This window comes from Marmota monax, unplaced genomic scaffold (assembly GCF_021218885.2).
Source record: "Marmota monax isolate L192 unplaced genomic scaffold, Marmota_monax_Labrador192_F-V1.1 WCK01_AAM20220418_F8-fsc00451, whole genome shotgun sequence".
NCBI classification, from domain to species: Eukaryota; Metazoa; Chordata; class Mammalia; order Rodentia; family Sciuridae; genus Marmota; species Marmota monax.
The window spans coordinates 224,797-246,109 of record NW_026694711.1 but is presented as its reverse complement, the minus strand read 5'-3'; the positions used below and the strand labels follow the sequence as shown (position 1 = coordinate 246,109).

General features: G+C 37.4%; 1 protein-coding gene and 1 pseudogene across 2 annotated transcripts in view; one reads left to right on the top strand and one right to left on the bottom strand.

The window, feature by feature from the left end:
- Klf8 (KLF transcription factor 8) overlaps positions 1-21,313 on the bottom strand; it is a 275,905-nt gene that overhangs the window by 246,027 nt on the left and 8,565 nt on the right. The window lies entirely within an intron of this gene.
- On the top strand, positions 978-20,647 carry LOC124078861 (dnaJ homolog subfamily C member 24-like; annotated as a pseudogene).

Below are 21,313 nucleotides of genomic sequence, written 5' to 3'. Positions count from 1 at the left end.
CAACCTTTTCTAGTCGTCTGTTGATGGATACCTAGACTGATTCCATACTTGACTATTGTAAATTTTGCTTCAATAAACACTGATATGCATGTATATTTAAAGTATGCTGACTTTAATTCTTTGGACAAAAATCAAGGAGAGGTATAGCTGGATCATATTGTAGTTCTATTTTTAGCTTTTTGAGGAACGTCCATACTGATTTCCATAGAGGCAGTATCAATTTACATTCCCATCAACAGTATATAAAAGTTCCTTTTTACCTACATTCTCACTAGCATTTATTGTAAATAAAATGTAATTCCTGAAATTCTGTATGATTAGAATCCCAGAGGATTAAATTCTAGAAGCAAAGAAAATTTCGCTTGGAACTCATGAGATGATTTCTAACATATTGTATTATTTACTTTTACAATTTAACAGGAATGATTATATTTTAAGTGTAAAGTAATGTGCTTTTTGCCTAAATGGTAGTTCATCTTAGTCTGCATAAAAATGATTCTAAAAAGTACTCCTAAGTACTCCTAAATGAACCTTTTTGACAAAACTAAAGTTGTTTTAAAAGTAAACTGGTTTTCTTGTTTATCATGGTGAAATTGATAGAAATAAAATAGATTGTTTTTCAGTTCAAATCTGCTATATAAACTAGATTTGATTTGCCCTTATTAATTTGTTTTGTATTTTCCTTTTAAATTTTGTAACTGTTGTCTGGCAAAATTCTGCATAAAACCCAATGTTTTAAGATGCTAGCTATTGCTTATGAAACAGACAAGATTAAACTTAGCAATGAACTTCACATAAACTGAGCCCCCAAACCACTCTCTCTAAACCTCTTTTTGCTCAAATCTGGACAAAATGCTTTAAACACTAATTCTTAATTATGTTACTACTTCCCCTCTGACATGGAACCAATTTCCCAGACAGGTCCATTCTGGCAATGAGACACAATCAAAAGCAAACCACAGGGTGATTAACCAGCAATGCCTTCAAAGAAGGTAAAACAATCATTCAGGAAAAAGGTGGGATAACTGTCAAAATCAAAATGTAGTAAGCTGTGGGCTGGGGATATGGCTTAGTGGTAGAGCCTGGCATGTGTCAAGGTCCTGGTTCAATTCCCAGCAGGGCAAAAACAAATGAAGAAGAAAATGGAGTCAGTTATGTTAACCCTGCCAAAAGCAAGCAGAGCCAAGAGGTTACAGAAAAAGGGGTTCTTACCCATGATTGTCTAAAAGCAAAAATCTTTCCACCAGATGGAGCTCATAACTTTGACCAAGGGGCCTCTACTTATATAGAAGTTGCTTTTCCTTGCTTGGTCCATCTCATGGTAAAAGCAAAAACTGCCTTACCACCCCCTGGTCTTAATACTGAAAAAACTAGCAAAACCAGAATAACAACATACTTCTCAACTTGCAGGCCCAACGCCTGACTGGCCTGACCAGATACACATATGCCTATATTTAGCTTTGTTCTCCCACATATAAAACCCTAATGCTCTGCCAGTATTAGCAAAATCATAAATAAATTCATTTCTTACTTCACCATTTATTTTTCTAACTAGCTCCCTGATGTGGACTGGTTATGGAATCTGGGACCTTCACTGTCAGACCTTTGGTGAGAGTTAGGTGTAGTAACCCTATTAAAAAGTTCAGTTGATAGCTATGAATGATATATGGACTTTAGAGAATAGAGATCCATGAAATTGGTAGTGATACTGAAGAGGGGAGGATGGTCACCAACTGTAAATCATATATAAATAAAAAATTAATTAATTAACTGAAGGAAATAAACTGAAAAAAGGTATTAGAATGTTTCAGGTACATGTGCTAATGTGGTCACGATAGTTTTAGATTCATTTTTCTCTGGATGGTCACTTTCTTGTATTAAAAAATATTAAAAATGAAAACCCATGTACCTACTTCTCCAATTTTTCAAATTATATCATGATACCCTATTTGCTTATGCTCTTTTTTGAAAAATTAGAGCCTTATACAGATACTTCAAGCCAAATAAGTGACCCTCCACAATCTCATTTGTCTCCCTAGAAAAAACTACTATCCTGAATTTGGTGTTTTTATTCCCATGAACATTTTTATATTTTGTATATGTGTAAAACAGTATATCTAACATTTTAAGCATTATACAAATTATATGAATCATCCTGCAATTTGCTCTTCCTCCCCAATATATTTCTGAGACTTATCCAAGTGATTCTAGTTTATTATTTAGTACTGCTATCACTGCTAACAAAATACCAGAATTATAAATCCTCCTATTAACTGATATTTGGGTTGTTTCTGTTTTCTTTTCCTGTTGCAATGATGCTACAAATATTTTTGATCAGGTCTCTTTGTGCACATGTGTGAGAGTTCTTATAGATACTTCTAAAACTTTAATTTGCATACAAATCACCCAGGATCTTGTTAATATTCAGGTTCCAATTCTGTAGGTTTGGAGCGGGGCCTGAGATTATGCATTTCTAACAAATTTCTAGGTGATGTTGTAATTTGTCTAATGACCATACTTGGAGAAGTAAGGCCTTAAAGATTCTCTACCCAAAAGTAAAATTACTAGATTGTAAGCAATGCTGAACTTCTACTGTACTAGTAATGCCAAACTATTTTCAAAGTCCTTGTACAAATCTATAATCACACCAACAATATGAGAGAGTTCATAGTCTTCTATATCTTCACCAGCACTTTAGTATTATGAGACTAATTTTTTCTACTATCCACACCAGTCTATTCTCCTGAATGCATACCTGGCTCCCCTTCAACTACCAAATATATGGCCACTAGAAGACTGGGATCCAACCCTAATTCCTACAAAGTCAGATACCCGCTTTCCTATGCTTCTCCCAGGTTGAACCCAGTGATCCCAGGAACTTAATCATGCCCCACCAAGGGGAGAATTGAATAGGGCTCTGGACCACACAATGGGTACAGTTTATACACTTTACTTTTTTATGGCATTATTCCCAACTCTTATAATATTGTGATTTCTGAAGGCAGAATTTGTTAAAGCAGAATCTAGAAGCATATTGACTGAAAACTTCAAATCAAGGAAGCAGGGATTAGGGAGGGGTGCTAATTGAACTGAGAACTAAATACCATCATGGGCAGAAGGAAGAGAAGTGAATGCTATCACCAAAAGGAATAATTTTTGGTCATTCAAAATCTAGAGCTAGGATTCAAGAGATAGCTAAAATAGGGGTGTGCCTTTTCAGACATTGTATGTTCTGGTTCTGACCATTAAATCTTTGCTTACTTTTGATGGAATGTTGTAAATTCTTGAGATCTTTAACTGTTTTAAGCCATTCCCCAGTTGCCTGATGCTTTTATTATTGATAAGTATAGGCTGCCCTTTTATCCAGCTCTACTGGGTACTAGGATAAGGAGACAGAGAATTCAGCTGATTTCCATTCAAAAGCCTTTTTGAGCACCTTTTTGAGAAGAAGTATCTGTACTTTTTTTTCTTGATACCACGGATTGAACCCAGGAGTATTTAACCACTGAACCACATCCCCAGCCTTTTTATCGTTATTTTTTATTGACACAGGGTCTTTAGGGCCTTACTAAGTTTCTGAGGCTGCCTTTGAACTTGCAATTCTTCTGCCTAAGCCTCCTGAGCCAGTACATGTAATTTTATTAAGGTTTTATATATCATGACTGCTAAGAATAGAAAAACATATGTGAGAATGGTTTTTCCTCTCAAAGAATTCCTATTAAGGCAAAAGCTACATACAAATTAGCTAAGCCAATTCAGTTAAACTGATTGATAAAGGATTTTTTAAAGTGCTTAATTTCTAAATTAATGAATTAAGCAATACCATGTTACCTTGATGCTAGGACACTTTTTTTTTTTCGCTTTTAACAACTATGAAATCAAAATTTATCTTATAATTGATATAAACTTACGTTGTGGCACATTTTCCCATAAATAGCTTAAAAAGCTTTTCCCTTTAATAGCTCAAAAAGCTATTATCAATTTATACTACAATTTACAATTAAGAATATCTTCAAAGTAAAGCAATATAAAAAATGTTATTAGCATTCTTCACGGGTAGAAATTATCTGGTATGATTTGAACTGGAATCTTAAGAACAAGTCATATTTTGGTAAATAGAAAAAAGAAGCTAATTCCAGGTTGGAAGGCATAAGCAAATAATGGTCATCAAGTCTCTCTTTTTTCCTCCTAAAACAGAGTAAACTGTGGAAAAGCAAAATGCTATACACACATATATAGTCATTAGTGAAAACAGAAAGGTGTGTTCTATAAAAACAATTACTTAGAAATTTGAAATTTTCAACAGAATTCCCAAGAACCGAGAATTTCTGGAGGGATAACTGCAATTCAAAATATTAAGATTTAGGAGGTGAGTAGATCATGGCAGTTGTATTACCTCCTCTTAAACCAGTTAACCAATATTTTTAATAACAAAATATGGACATTCTCCTTGTTTGCCATTTTCTCTATTCTTGTCATAGAAAGCAGAGTTCTATTTCAACAAGGGAATATTTTATAATATTGACAACCACTTTTCTGTCTAGGTAGATTTGACAAATCACCTTGGATTATATACTATTTGTTCTGAAAAGACTGAATTGTGTTGGTTGAGTGTAATGGTCAATAAGGGACTATTAAAAAGTACTTTTTTTTGTAAAGAGAGAGTGTGTGTGAGAGAGAGAATTTTAATATTTATTTTTTAGTTATCAGCAGACACAACATCTCTGTTTGTATGTCGTGCTGAGGATCGAACCCGGGCCGCACGCATGCCAGGCGAGGGCGCTACCGCTTGAGCCACATCCCCAGCCAGGGACTATTTCTCTTAAATGGTAATTGGCTGATCATATAGCCATATGGAAAAAAAAGTAAAATTAGACTCCTACCCTAAAACTACACATACAAACAGTAGACATATTAATGATTAAACATGAAAGCAAAACTGTAAAATGTTTAGAAGAAAACAAGAGATTTCATTACAGTAAGATGTCAGAGCAGGGAAATATTTTTTGAATAAGACATAAAAATACTCAATCCATAGGAAAAGATTTATCCACTTGACTAAATTGAAATTAAAATCTTTAAAGTTTAAAATACAATAAGCATAACTAAGAAACAATTTACTATAGAAAGTATGACATATGCCAAAAAGACATAGGGGCCAACCTGAAAGACCTCCCATAGGCAAAGTGAGAACAATTTGAGCAACAAAATAAATGATGATAGTATTGAGTTAAAACCCAAAGAATAAAGTCCACATGAGTCCACACTGGTATACAGTAAATTATTCAAAAATTAAATATATGAGGACAAAGGGAAAAATGTTCCTTACAGAATAATTTTAATTAATATATTGTGAAAAATGAGGAAAATAGAAAAACACTATCATTATGCCACAATAAAAATTTCTGCAGGCAAAATCCATGAATGAATGTTAAAATGAGTGGGTTCAACTTTAAGAATAGAATGTTTGTATACTCACAAAGCATCTCTTATAACTATTTATTAATTATTGTAGTTTTATAATATGGACTCATATTCTTTGTTATCTCTTCCTCCAAGAAGTAAAGCTAATTCCTTTTCCTTTGAATGTGGGCTAGACTTAGTGCCTGACTCTTGGAAAGGGAAAAATGGTGACTCTACTGTGGATAAACCTGGAAGACAACCTTAACAAGGGATCAAGGTTAACATTTCCATAAATCATATGAATCTCATGTACTCCCTAATATGACATGATGTTAAGGGCATATCACTTCTGTGTTATTCTTCTCCACAACCCTCAATGTAATCATGAGAAAACATCAGATAATGCCAAACTAAGTGACATTCTACAAAATAACAGGCTATTACCATCAGAAGTGTTGGGATCATAAAACCTTTGTCCTTGGAGATAGAGATATAAAAAGTAAATGCAAATGTGTACTGGAAAAGATAAGGGGTACTAGTAGGGAAATCAAATTAAAATCTTCAGTTTAGTTAATAGCTTCAGTGTTAATTGTTTAGTTTTCACAAATGTACTATAGTTAGGCAAGCTGAATGAAGCACATACAGAAACTTTTGTACTATCTTTGCAACTTTTCTTTTGTTTTGTTTTTAATACCTTTATTTATTTATTTAACCTTGGTGCTGAGGATCAAACCCAGGGCTCTGCACGTGTTAGGCAAGCACTCTAGTGCTGAGCCACAACCTCAGCCTGCAACTTTTCTTTTAAAAAGACAATATACAGATTAGGGAAAATATTTACAACACATATAATCAACAAATAATTTATGAAAAATATATAAAAGATGACTTCAAATTAATGATTAAAAGAAAGAATGACTAAAGAAAAAAAAGCAAGTAAACTGGCCTTTTACAAAAAATGGAAATCTGAATGTCCAATAAATACTTGAAAATATGAACAAAGTTTTGTGAGGAAATATGAATCAAGGCCATGCATTATCATTTCATATCAACTAGATTGGAAAATTAATATGTCTGAAGTCTGATAACTCTAAATATCAGAAGATACAGGAAAAACAGGAACATGTATATTACTGATAACTGAGGTAGGAGAATAGAATGTTGAGCTATAAATTGGTACATATACTCTGGTGAGCCATTTCTGGTAAATTTGAAAGTGTATACTGTATACACTCTGACCCAAGATTGCTTTTAGATGTTTATGCTAAAGAAATTCTCACACATGTGCATAAGAAGGAGATATGTTTAAGATGCTTGTTGAAGCACTATGACATCATGATAGGAGACAAAAAGACAGAAAGTTTGAGATTTTTCATTGTCACAACTGGCGCACATAGTATATAGAGGCCAGAATTTGCAAAACGTAGTACAATGTATAGGATAGCCCTCCATAGGAAAAGTTTTCTAGTCAAAATATTAATAGTGTCAAATAGAGAAACTCTGGGCTATCAGAAGAGTATAATTATAATTGTTTTCTAACCTGAGAAAATATTTGCACAAGATTCTACTTCCTCTTCCTGATCACTTACATATTCAAGGAGTATTGGTTAGAGCCCATAATTTGTACTTAAACTCTATTTGATCTAGTATCTACTTTGTACATCAGTTTATTCTTAATATTTGCACTGGTACTTTTATAAACCTATAGCTCCTTTTGGTGCATCAATTTTTGCTCCACTTCCTGAAATTCATAATCTTAGGTTTGTTTATCTGTACAAAAGATATTTTATGGTGTACTTTTGCTTAAAACCCAGGCCATGAGCCCAACTATCAGCCTTCATATGCAAAGGAAATTTTCATATTTTAGCAAACATGTAAATAAACATGTAAATGGATGAATGGCAAGTAGAAAAATTCACTGCATAAGTAAATACATAGATTGGAGGAAGCATGGGCAGATTGGGAAACACTATGGATTTACAAAGACAATCTTGGCTCAGCAACCTAGTACCTATTCCCTCTAAATTTTCCTCGGACTCCTAAGATTTGGATAGGGGACAGCCTAAAGGGTATCAACATGACCTTTATACAAAATATTTCATAGAACCTATCCTTATTTCTGTTCACCCATGCAGAGTCTGTTCAGAGGTTACACACTGTGATCACAAATATTATAACTCTCTACTAAGTGTCAAGCCATGTATTAGACAGCAGGAATATAGTGCTAAAAAAGCAGTCATGCTTCCTACCCTCATGGAACTCATAGTCTAGTAAGTTGAATTTGGACTATGCCTGGTCCCCACAAAAATTTCTTTCTTTCTTTCTTTCTATCTATCTATCTCTCTCTCTCTATATATATATATATCTTTGATAAAATTTCATCTTTGAAGTTTAGCTCAAGCTTTTGACCTCCTTGAAGTATTTTTCCAATCATCTTATTCCCTATCATGTGGAACATGTGGATTCCTGGAGCATCAGCTGTTTGTTCCCTTCATGTTGGGCATTCTGCACTGCCTTGGATAACTATTTTCTTATGTGCCTCACCCACCCAAGTGGACTATAAATATCTTTACAGTACAGATTAAGCCATAGTCATCCTTTACCCTAGTGCCTGGCACAGTGCCTGGCATGTAGTAAATGCAACAGATGGTGCTGTTGCTGCTACTACTGCTGATTAAGATGGTATAGTATGTAGTATGTGGGAGGGCATACAGTGATAGAAATGCCATTGCTTTTCATGCATTTGTGTGTGTCAGGAGAAGGGAAAAGGACCACTTTCATTGTCTTAAATCTTTAGGTGGGGAATCAAAGCAGAGCAACCCTGGTTGTGAAGTAAAGGAATGTACTCATAAAATGTGCTCATCTGCACAAGGGACATGCAACATATCCTTTATATTGTCCCTGCACATAATACACACACACACACACACACACACACACACACACACATATGGTCCCCTCACCCTTTTGTCTGGTTAATACTCACACCTTTTTGAAAACAAAAAGTTCTTCCTGAACTAAACTTTTAGCTCCTTTCAGGCAGAGCCCATGTTTTATTTATAATAGAATCCATAGAGAACAAAAGTTGCTAAACCAAATGGGACACCAATTGCTCACATAATAGGAGAGACCAGAGTCATTTTGTTCCAACAGAGAATTTTCAGGCACTGCTTTTTGTGTCTTTTCACATGATTCTCACCTGATTGTCTTATAAATTTTCAGACATCTGAGTATTAAATGAAGCAGAATATGAAAATACCTGGCATCAAGCAGATGCTCCATAAAAATTCTTTCTCTCTGTGCATTCATTGCATGAACAAATATTGGGTATCCATAATGTGTCATGCCCCATCTTGGGCTTTGGGGAAAACAGTATGGAACAATAACAAACAAAAGTCTTAGCCCTCGTGCCTCATGAAACTTGCATTCTAGTAAGGGAAGACAGATAATAAAATAAATAGATAATGGTGTTAGGGCAAACACAACTCAGTGCTTAAGCTTGTTGTTCCTGTCAGTGAAATAAGAAGGACTCCAAAGAATGTAATAACAAAGATAAGGAGAAGGGAAACTGACCACTTCCATTGTCTTAAATCTTTAGGAGGGGAATCAAAGCAGAGCAATCCCGGTTGTGAAGTAAAAGAATGTACTCATAAAATGTGCTTATCTGCACAATGGGCATACAACATATCCTTTATATTGTCCCTGCTCATAAGTGCAATGTGCCCTAAATTTTGTCCTGGCCTGAGGAATGCACAATTAATAAAATGTCCTGTACCACTGAGGAGTAGATGTCCAAACTCTCTGTTGAGCCTTCCAAGTTTTTTTCTTTGAGATTGGTAAACAGAACACTGGGGCTTTTGCAGTCTCAGGGTTGAACAAATGACCAAGTGGTATAAATTGTTATGGATAAAAACAAAGCAGGCAAAGAAGATTAAAAATGTTGGGAGTAGATGGGGTTGGATTATCTTGGATACCCCAGTCAAGAAAGCTTCTCTGACATGATGATATTTAAAAAGAGATCTAAATTAAAAACAAGAATAAGCCATGCAAATATCTGAGGGAAGTGGAAGAGTGTTAGGCAGAGGAAAAGTAAATGCAAGTTTTGAGGTAGAGATGTTTAGCATGATTAAGTACCAGCAAGCCAATATGTGCTTTATATATCAGATTATAAATGTTTGCTGAGCCCTAACCCATCTCCACACTACACCATATGGATGTTCTATTTTGTAAACACACACACACATACATGTTATATGTGTGTATGTATATGTGTGAAGGCATACCCAAGTGTTACAGGTTGAACTGCATCCTCCTCAAGATACATGAAAATACTAACCCCTGGCATTTGTAAATGAGGTGATCATTAGGTTTATGGAAATTTTATACCAGCAGAAATACTACTAGTCTGGACTAAAAGAGATAATGATGGGATGAAACAAAGAACTAATGACTCCAAGAGTAGAGTCATAGATATACAGAGTCCTGGCCAAAAAAATGTAATCCCCTTAGGCAGAAAAAAAAATGAGCCATTATCTTGATTGGACTAGAGGGCAAGGCCAATCAGGCCCAGATAACACAACATCATACTTCACAGGATTATTTTCAGACCTAGAAATCTAATAGAATGTTCCTTGGTAAGTTTCAGACATGCTTAGGACCCATGATACCTTTTTATCCTTCTAATATTTTCCATTTAGAATGAGAATGTCTATCCTATTCCTGTCCACCCATTGTATTTTGGAAAGTATTAATTTTTTTTAGGTTTTACAGATATGCAGATAGAGAAGAATTTCACTGAGTCTCAACCATATCTTATTTAAATGGTTTAGAAAATAAGATTAGGAATTTTTAAATTCATTATATCTAGCTGACACTTTGGACTTAGAATTGATGCTGGAATTAACTAAAACCTTTGGAAATGTTGGGGTAGGGTGAATATATTTTGCCCGCAGGAAGGACATGAATTTTGGAGAGCCAAAGGACAGACTGTTATAGGTTGTATTGTATCTCACAAGATGATATGTTCAGTTCCTAACCATCAATACTTGTGGATGTACTTATTTGAAAACAAAAACTTTGAAGAAATAATCAAGATGAAATTGTTAGAGTAGGATTTATTTCAATATGACTGGTGTCCTTATAAAGAAGGGGAAGAAACCATGTCAAGAGAGAGACACGTTACAATAGGAGACCACCATGTGAATAGAGGCAGAAATTAGAGTTATACTGCCACAAGCAAAGGAATATGTGATGCTTCTAGAAGTTGAAAGATACCAGGAAGGATACTACTCTAGAGTTTTTAGTGGGATCTTAGTTTTGATTTGTGAGAAAATAAATTTCTGCCATTTAAAGCCACCCACTTTATGGTACTTTCTTATAGCAGCAGGAAACTAATACAACAAATATTCTTTTATGTGGAGATGTATCTTTATGAGTCTGTGTATATCAAGACAGCAATTTCTGAATAAGTATGTGTATCTTTGGGTACATATATACATAATTTATATATCCTTGACTAGGAACATGTACAAGGACATATAATGTGTCAGGAAGAGTTAAACTAGGTATATAATTCTTTAAAACTTGTTGATTTACTCTTTTACTCATTCATTCATTCCATAAATATTCACTGAGATCCTCCTATGTTATAGGCACTGGAACAGACATAACAAAAATATTCTTAGACTATTGGGTACTATATGGTACAAGTAGGAGCAACCTCCTTAATATACTTTCCAGGGCCCTGTTATTTCTATGATCTCATGTGAGATGTCATGTGAGACAGTAAGAAGGTGAATGAGTAAATAACAGGAGAATATTTATCAAAGAGGGCTTTGATGTTTGAATCTGACACCTTTATAACGTAGGTGAATGAAATCAGCTTGATATTACTTAAGGGCAAGGGCTCTGGTGGTTAGATTTGCATTCAAATCCCAGATACCAAATGCTAGCTCTGTGACAGTAAGAAGTTCTTTTAGTTAACTTCTCTGATTCAGTATTTCCTTTATAAAAAAGAGGGGACAATAATATTGCATAGGGTTGTATTAAGTGGATTTAACAAAATAATATAAACACAGGGAAAATATAGTTCTGGGCACTCAGCATCCAGCTCAGTTCTTCCCCTTGAATACTCAAGAGGAGGATGTTTTGTTTGAGGACTTTTTCCACTAGATGGGTGTACTGTTTCTGCTAATGTGCCCAGATAATCTGAAATACGAATTTGAGATTCTCAAGTCCCTCTACTATCCATAACTGGATAGTTAAAACTACCAAGTTTACAAAGATGATGTTCCTGGACTTTATTTTTAATCAAAACATGACAAACACATGTTAACACAATAAGGTGGGGGGAGAATAGAAGTTCATTGGATTAGACAAAGGGGAATGAAGGGAAGGTAGGAGGTTGGGAATAGGAAAGACAGTTGAATGAATCGGATATAACTTCCTATGTTCATATATAAATATATGACCAGCAAAACACCATATCATGTACAACCACAAGAATTGGATTCTGATTAGAATAAGTTATGCTCCATGAATGTTCTTGGACCATAACTTATTCTAAACTGTCATGTATATCTAAAAAGAACAAATAAAAAAGAAAAAAATGACAAACACACTATCCCATATCCACATACAAAATCAATATAGGCAGATGAAACTTTGAAGAAAGTTAAAGGTACCATGAAGGCATTTACTAACATGGTTACTGATACATCCGTAGCACAGCTGCAAAGGAAGAACTCAATTAACTAGATTCCAACAATGCTTAAGAGCCTTCTGCAACTTCTCAACTGTCATAGAGTCCCAAGCTATCAAATTATCTCAAGTAAGCTCAACAACCTGCAGGCACCTTGAGTTGCAGGATTTGGCAAGAACTATTTTAAAAGAGTTCTCTGTGGAAATCCTTAAGTGCCCTACTTTACCTCACCAATAAACTGACAATTATTCTCTCCCACATCGGGAAAAGAGGACCTCAATCATATTCAGGTAGAGTTGGCATGCTGCAAACCCAGAAGTGAGAGCCTATTTAAACTTCTTTACCCCTCCCTCTCCAACAAATAAACCTATCCCCAAATATCTGAATCAGCCTTACTTATTCTTTTGAACTAACAAAAACTGTATGAACAGTGGAGTTTGTATCTTAGAGTTCTTTGTAGCTTCCATGCACAAGCTTTCATGCTCATGACATTTTAAGCCAAAATAACTTGAAAACATTCACAAGTGACCTTTAGAAATAATTATAGTAATAATTCAGCAAAGCAAAATTACATTTAGATCAGACACAAGAAGACTCCTCTACCTCACTTCCACAGGCTGAGATGAAGCAGAACAGGCAATTTGACATCAAGAAATTGCTTCAAGAAGTAATTGCAGAAGTGGACAGTTTAAGTACAGCATGACAATCAGGAGCTGGGTTCAAGTCTAGACTCTATCACTGACTAGCTCTGCAACCTTAAGAAAAATCATTTAACATTTTTAAGTATTAATCACCTCATATGCTTAAATAACAGATTTGATAAACTTTGAGCCTCTTTAGATCTTTACTACCTAAATGTGTAATCCATCGAACACTACTGATATCACTCAAAAACATTAGAAATTAGAATCTCCTCAGGTTCCACCCCACACCTCCTGATTCAATCTGGATTATAAGCAGAACTAAAGGTTGAGTAGTAATAACCTGGGTCAAGTAAAGGAATAATGAGAGAATATGTATAATTTCATTAACAAATCAGGGAACAAAATTAGAAGGAGGTATGAACAGGACTTGATAGATATAGAAAAGTCACGGAATTGTTATTACAGGACTTGATGAAAGGATGATGAAGCAGCCAAAATGACCCCTCTAAGATTGAAAAGCCTGTGCTTTTAGTAGGCCCAGTCTTCAATCAAAGTATGTTTAAAGGAAGAAAGAATAGAAGAGATAGAGAATATACGAATACTACTATTCACTGACTGAACATTATATACTAGGTACGTGTCTTAGTCTGTTTTCTGGTGCTATAACAGAAAAACACAGATTGGGTAATACATAAAGAAAATAAGTGCCCCACCCCCCGCGCCTGCCAGGTAGGTGGAACGGTGACCACCGACAGAAAAGGCCCAGTGGCCCGCGGCGGGACAGAGCTTCCAATCACTCCTGCAAGGTAGGCGGGCCTGCGACCCACCGGCAGAAGAGGAGCAGCGGCCTGCTGAGAGGCAGAGCCGCCCCCTCCCCCTGCGCCAGCAAGGTAGAGGGAACTGTGACCACGCACAGAGCAGGCCCAGCGGCCTGCTGAGGGGCAGAGCCGCCCCCCACCCCCTGCGCCTGCCAGGTAGGTGGAACTGTGACCACCGACAGAAAAGGCCCAGTGGCCCGCGGCGGGACAGAGCTTCCAAACACTCCTGCAAGGTAGGCGGGCCTGCGACCCACCGGCAGAAGAGGAGCAGCGGCCTGCTGAGAGGCTGAGCCGCCCCCTCCCCCTGCGCCGGCAAAGTAGAGGGAACTGTGACCATGCACAGAGCAGGCCCAGCGGCCTGCTGAGGGGCAGAGCCGCCCCCCCACCCCCCGCGCCTGCCAGGTAGGTGGAAGGGTGACCACCGACAGAAAAGGCCCAGTGGCCCGCGGCGGGACAGAGCTTCCAATCACTCCTGCAAGGTAGGCGGGCCTGCGACCCACCGGCAGAAGAGGAGCAGCGGCCTGCTGAGAGGCAGAGCCACCCCCTCCCCCTGCACCGGCAAGGTAGAGGGAACTGTGACCACACACAGAGCAGGCGCAGCGGCCTGCTGAGGGGCAGAGCCGCCCCCCACCCCCCGCGCCTCCCAGGTAGGTGGAACGCTGACCACCGACAGAAAAGGCCCAGTGGCTCGCGGCGGGACAGAGCTTCCAATCACTCCTGCAAGGTAGGCGGGCCTGCGACCCACCGGCAGAAGAGGAGCAGCGGCTTGCTGAGAGGCAGAGCCGCCCCCTCCCCCCTGCGCCTGCAAGGTAGACGGAACTGTGACCACCATCAGAACAGGCCAGACCTGCAACCGAGAGACAGAACAGGCCCAGTGGCCTGAGGAAGGGTAGATCCGCCCCCCGCCCCCGCGCCTGCAAGGTAGGCGGACCTGCGACCCACTGGCAGTACAGCCCCAGAGGCCTGCAGAGGGGCAGTGCCGCTGCCTGCGCCTGCAAAGTAGACAGAACTGTGACCAATGACAGAACAAGCCTAGCGGCCCGCAGAGGGACAGAGCCGCCGCCCGTGCCTGCGAGGGAGACTTTGCAACTATACAAGACCAATATAAATTTATAGGGGGAAAATTCAATAGCACAACAGTTTCACCAAGTAGAAAGGAACGCGAACAGTATGAAGAGACAAGGAAAGAAAGGACCACAAGCATTGCAGGTCAACTCAACGTTAGAAGAGGTAATAGCTGCAGCAGATGGAATGTCAGATAAAGAATTCAGGATATACATGCTTCAGATGATCTGGAGTCTCAAGGAAGACATCAGACAGCAAAATCAGACAATGAAAGATCACTTCAACAATGAATTACATAAACAAATCCAAGAAGCAAAAGATCAACTATACAGGGAAATAGAGGTTATAAAAAACAAACAAACAGAAATCCTAGAAATGCAGGAAGCAATAAGCCAACTTAAAAACTCAATTGAGAATACTACCAGCAGAGTAGAACACTTAGAAGACAGAACATCAGACAATGGAGATAAAGTATTTCAACTTGAAAAGAACATAGACAGCTCAGCAAGACTGTTAAGAAACCATGAGCAGAACATCCAAGAAATATGGGATAACATCAAGAGACCAAATTTAAGAGTCATTGGGATACAGGAAGGGACAGAGTTTCAAACCAAAGGAATGAGCAATCTATTCAATGAAATAATACGAGAAAACTTCCCAGACTTGAAGAATGAGACAGAACCCCAAATCCTAGAAGCCTACAGGACGCCGAATGTGCAAAATCATAAGAGACCCACACCTAGACACATTATAATGAAGATGCCCAACATACAGAATAAGGAGAGAATTTTAAAAGCTACAAGAGAAAGGAAGCAGATCACATTTAGGGGTAAGCCAATCAGGATAACAGCTGATCTTTCAACACAGACTCTGAAAGCTAGAAGATCCTGGAATAACATATTTCAAACACTGAAAGAAAATGGGTTCCAACCAAGAATTGTGTTTCCAGCAAAATTAAGCTTCAGGATGGAAGATGAAATTAAAACCTTCCACGATAAACAAAAGTTAAAAGAATTTGCAGCTAGAAAACCATCTCTTCAAAACATCCTTGGCAAAACATTACAGGAAGAGGAAATGGAAAATAACAATGAAAACCAACAGTGGGAGGTAGGACACTAAAGGGGGGAAAATAATCAAAGAGGAAAACAAACCATGTTTAGTAACATAAATAAACAAATATGGCTGGAAGAACAACCCATATCTCAATAATAACCCTAAATGTTAATGGCTTAAACTCACCAATCAAGAGACACAGGCTAGTAGAATGGATCACAAAACAAGACCCAACAATATGCTGCCTACAGGAGACGCATTTGATGGGAAAAGACATACATAGGCTGAAGGTGAAAGGTTGGGAAAAATCATATCACTCATATGGACTTCGGAAACAAGCAGGAGTATCCATACTCATATCAAATAAAATGGATTTCAAGCCCAAGTTAATCAAAAGGGATAAAGAGGGACACTACATACTGCTCAAGGGAACCATACACCAACAAGACATAACAATCATTAATATATATGCCCCAAACAATGGTGCAGCTATGTTCATCAAACAAACTCTTCTCAAGTTCAAGAGTCTAATAGACCACCATACAATAATCATGGGAGACTTCAACACACCTCTATCACCACTGGACAGATCTTCCAAACAAAAGTTGAATAAGGAAACTATAGAACTCAATAACACAATTAATAACCTAGACTTAATTGACATATATAGAATATACCACCCAACATCAAGCAGTTACACTTTTTTCTCAGCAGCACATGGATCCTTCTCAAAAATAGATCATATATTATGTCACAGGGAAACTATTAGACAATATAAAGGAGTAGAGACAATACCATGCATCCTATCTGATCATAATGGAATGGAACTGAAAATCAACGATAAAAGAAGGAAGGAAAAAGAATACATCACTTGGAGAATGAACAATAGGTTACTGAATGATCAATGGGTTATAGAGGACATCAAGGAAGAAATGAAAAAATTCTTAGAGATTAATGAAAACACAGACACAACATATCGGAATCTATGGGACACATTGAAAGCAGTTCTAAGAGGAAAATTCATTGCTTGGAGTTCATTCCTTAAAAAAAAGAAAAAACCAACAAATAAATGATCTCATACTTCATCTCAAAATCCTTGAAAAAGAAGAGCAAAACAACAGCAAAAGAAGTAGAAGGCAAGAAATAATTAAAATCAGAGCTGAAATTAATGAAATCGAAACAAAAGAAACAATTGAAAAAATTGACAAAACTAAAAGTTGGTTCTTTGAAAAAATAAACAAAATCGACAGACCCTTAGCCATGCTAGCAAAGAGAAGAAGAGAGAGAACTCAAATTACTAACATACGGGACGAAAGAGGCAATATCACAACAGACACTTCAGAAATACAGAAGATAATCAAAAATTATTTTGAATCCTTATACTCCAATAAATTAGAAGATAGTGAAGGCATAGATAAATTTCTTAAGTCATATGATCTGCCCAGATTGAGTCAGGAGGATATAGACAACCTAAACAGACCAATATCAATTGAGGAAATAGAAGAAACCATCAAAAGACTACCAACTAAGAAAAGCCCAGGACCGGATGGGTATACAGCAGAGTTTTACAAAACCTTTAAAGAGGAACTAATACCAATACTTTTCAAGCTACTTCAGGAAATAGAAAAAGAGGGAGAACTTCCAAATTCATTCTACGAGGCCAACATCACCCTGATACCTAAACCAGACAAAGACACTTCAAAGAAAGAAAACTACAGACCAATATCTCTAATGAACCTAGATGCAAAAATCCTCAATAAAATTCTGGCCACTCGGATACAAAAACATATCAAAAAAATTGTGCACCATGATCAAGTAGGATTCATCCCTGGGATGCAAGGCTGGTTCAATATACGGAAATCAATAAATGTTATTCACCACATCAATAGACTTAAAAATAAGAACCATATGATCATCTCGATAGATGCGGAAAAAGCATTCGACAAAGTACAGCATCCCTTTACGTTCAAAACTCTAGAAAAACTAGGGATAACAGGAACATACCTCAATATTGTAAAAGCAATCTATGCTAAGCCTCAGGCTAGCATCATTCTGAATGGAGAAAAATTGAAGGCATTCCCTCTAAAATCTGGAACAAGACAGGGATGCCCTCTCTCACCACTTCTGTTCAACATAGTTCTCGAAACACTGGCCAGAGCAATTAGACAGACGAAAGAAATTAAAGGCATCAAAATAGGAAAAGAAGAACTTAAATTATCACTATTTGCAGATGACATGATTCTATACCTAGCAGACCCAAAAGGGTCTACAAAGAAACTATTAGAGCTAATAAATGAATTCAGCAAAGTGGCAGGATATAAAATCAACACGCATAAATCAAAGGCATTCCTGTATATCAGCGACAAATCCTCTGAAATGGAAATGAGGACAACCACTCCATTCACAATATCTTCAAAAAAAATAAAATACTTGGGAATCAACCTAACAAAAGAGGTGAAAGACTTATACAATGAAAACTACAGAACCCTAAAGAGAGAAATAGAAGAAGATCTTAGAAGATGGAAAAATATACCCTGTTCATGGATAGGCAGAACTAACATCATCAAAATGGCGATATTACCAAAAGTTCTCTATAGGTTTAATGTAATGCCAATCAAAATCCCAACGGCATTTCTTGTAGAAATAGAGAAAGCAATCATGAAATTCATATTGAAAAATAAAAGACCCAGAATAGCAAAAACAATGCTAAGCAGGAAGTGTGAATCAGGCGGTATAGCGATACCAGACTTCAAACTATACTACAGAGCAATAGTAACAAAAACAGCATGGTACTGGTACCAAAACAGGCGGGTGGACCAATGGTACAGAATAGAGGACACAGAAACCAATCCACAAAACTACAACTACCTTATATTTGATAAAGGGGCTAAAAGCATGCAATGGAGGAAGGATAGCATCTTCAACAAATGGTGCTGGGAAAACTGGAAATCCATATGCAACAAAATGAAACTGAATCCCTTTCTCACGCCATGCACAAAAGTTAATTCAAAATGGATCAAGGAGCTTGATATCAAATCAGAGACACGCCGTCTGATAGAAGAAAAAGTTGGCTACGATCTACATACTGTGGGGTCGGGCTCCAAATTCCCTAATAGGACACCCATAGCACAAAAGTTAATAACTAGAATCAACAAATGGGACTTACTCAAACTAAAAAGTTTTTTCTCAGCAAAAGATACAATAAGAGAGGTAAATAGAGAGCCTACATCCTGGGAACAAATCTTTACTCCTCACACTTCAGATAGAGCCCTAATATCCAGAGTATACAAAGAACTCAAAAAATTAGACAATAAGAGAACAAACAACCCAATCAACAAATGGGCCAAGGACCTGAACAGACACTTCTCAGAGGAGGACATACAATCAATCAACAAGTACATGAAAAAATGCTCACCATCTCTAGCAGTCAGAGAAATGCAAATCAAAACCACCCTAAGATACCATCTCACTCCAGTTAGATTGGCAGCCATTATGAAGTCAAACAACAACAAGTGCTGGCGAGGATGTGGGGAAAAGGGTACACTTGTACATTGCTGGTGGGACTGCAAATTGGTGCAGCCAATTTGGAAAGCAGTATGGAGATTTCTTGGAAAGCTGGGAATGGAGCCACCATTTGACCCAGCTATTCCCCTTCTCGGTCTATTCCCTAAAGACCTAAAAAGAGCATGCTACAGGGACACTGCTACATCGATGTTCATAGCAGCACAATTCACAATAGCTAGACTGTGGAACCAACCTAGATGCCCTTCAATGGATGAATGGATAAAAAAAATGTGGCATTTATACACAATGGAGTATTACTCTGCATTAAAAAATGACAAAATCATAGAATTTACAGGGAAATGGATGGCATTAGAGCAGATTATGCTAAGTGAAGCTAGCCAATCCCTAAAAAACAAATGCCAAATGTCTTCTTTGATATAAGGAGAGTAACTAAGAACAGAGTAGGGACGAAGAGCATGAGAAGAAGATTAACATTAAACAGGGATGAGAGGTGGGAGGGAAAGGGAGAGAGAAGGGAAAATGCATGGAAATGGAAGGAGACCCTCAGGGTTATACAAAAGTACATACAAGAGGAAGTGAGGGGAAGGGGAAAAATAATATAAGGGGGACAAACGAATGTCAGTAGAGGGGGCAGAGAGAGAAGAGGGGAGGGGAGGGGAGGGGAGGGGAGGGGAGGGGAGGGGGGATAGTAGAGGATAGGAAAGGCAGCAGAATACAACAGACACTAGTATGGCAATATGTAAATCAATGGATGTGTAACTGATGTGATTCTGCAATCTGTATATGGGGTAAAAATGGGAGCTCATAACCCACTTGAATCAAATTGTGAAATATGATATATCAAGAACTATGTAATATTTTGAACAGCCAACAATAAAAAATTATAAAAAAAAAAAGGATTGGTACAGCATTCTGGGGGCAGACCAGTCTGCAGATATGTCAGACCTAAAACAAAAGTATCAAAAGCTCATACTGATGTATCATCCAGATAAACAAAGTACAGATGTGTCAGCAGGAAAAGTGGAGGAATGTATACAAAAGTTCATCAAAGTTGATCAAGCATGGAAAATTCTAGGGAATGAAGAGACAAAAAAAGAGTATGACCTGCAGTGGCATGAAGATGAGCTAAGAAATTTGGGCCAAGTAGATGCTCAAGTATATCTTGAATAAATGTCTAGGAACGAAGATGATCATTCTTTTTTTCTGAGTTGCCAATGTAGTGGAAAATACTGTGTTCTCAAGGATGAAGCAGAAGAAGTTAACCTGATTTCTTATGACACATGTTCACTAGTTATAGAACTACTTCATTATAGCTTAAATTGTTGACTACTATTGGAATATTTCAACTGTGTATTCAGACGTGATGATGAGAGGCCATTCGAGCATTAAGGAAATGGATTTTTTTTCTTCCCTATTATTTGCAAAGAAACGATAAGATTATCAAGCAGAGACCACCTTTAAAAGATTAATGTAGTTATTTATATGTACTTATAAACTATATTTACAAGTTGCCATAAAAAGGACTTGAGTTATATTTTATGGATTCCCATCTTAAAACTTTTGTTTTCTCCTTGATAGAATTCTTTTTCTTTACATAAATATGTCTCTTATTGGGAAAAAAGAAAATAAGTGTATTTTTCACAGTTCTGGGTGCTGGAAAGTCCAAGATCAAGGTGCTGACATCTGGTGCAAGAGGAGAGGGAGAGGGAGAGGGGAAAGGAGAGGGAGTGGGAGGGAGGGAGGGAGAGAGAGAGAGGAGCAAAAGAAAGCTGAACAGCTAACCTTGCTTTTATATCCACTCACTCTGGGGATAATGGACTTAATCCATCCATGAGAATAAAGCCCTCATAACTCCATCATCTCTTAAAGGGCCAACATTACAATACCATTACAGTGGCAATTAAATTTCAAATATGGTTTTGGAGGGGAGATTCAAACTATAGAGGTACTCTTATTTGTTATATAATCATACAATTTTTATCAGATTGGTATTGTCAAGAATTTAGAATAATTTCTTTCACATAGAAATTGCTCAATACTTTTTGGGGGGAGGTGATAGCAGGGATTAAACCCAGAGGCACTCAACCACTAAGCCACATCCCCACTCC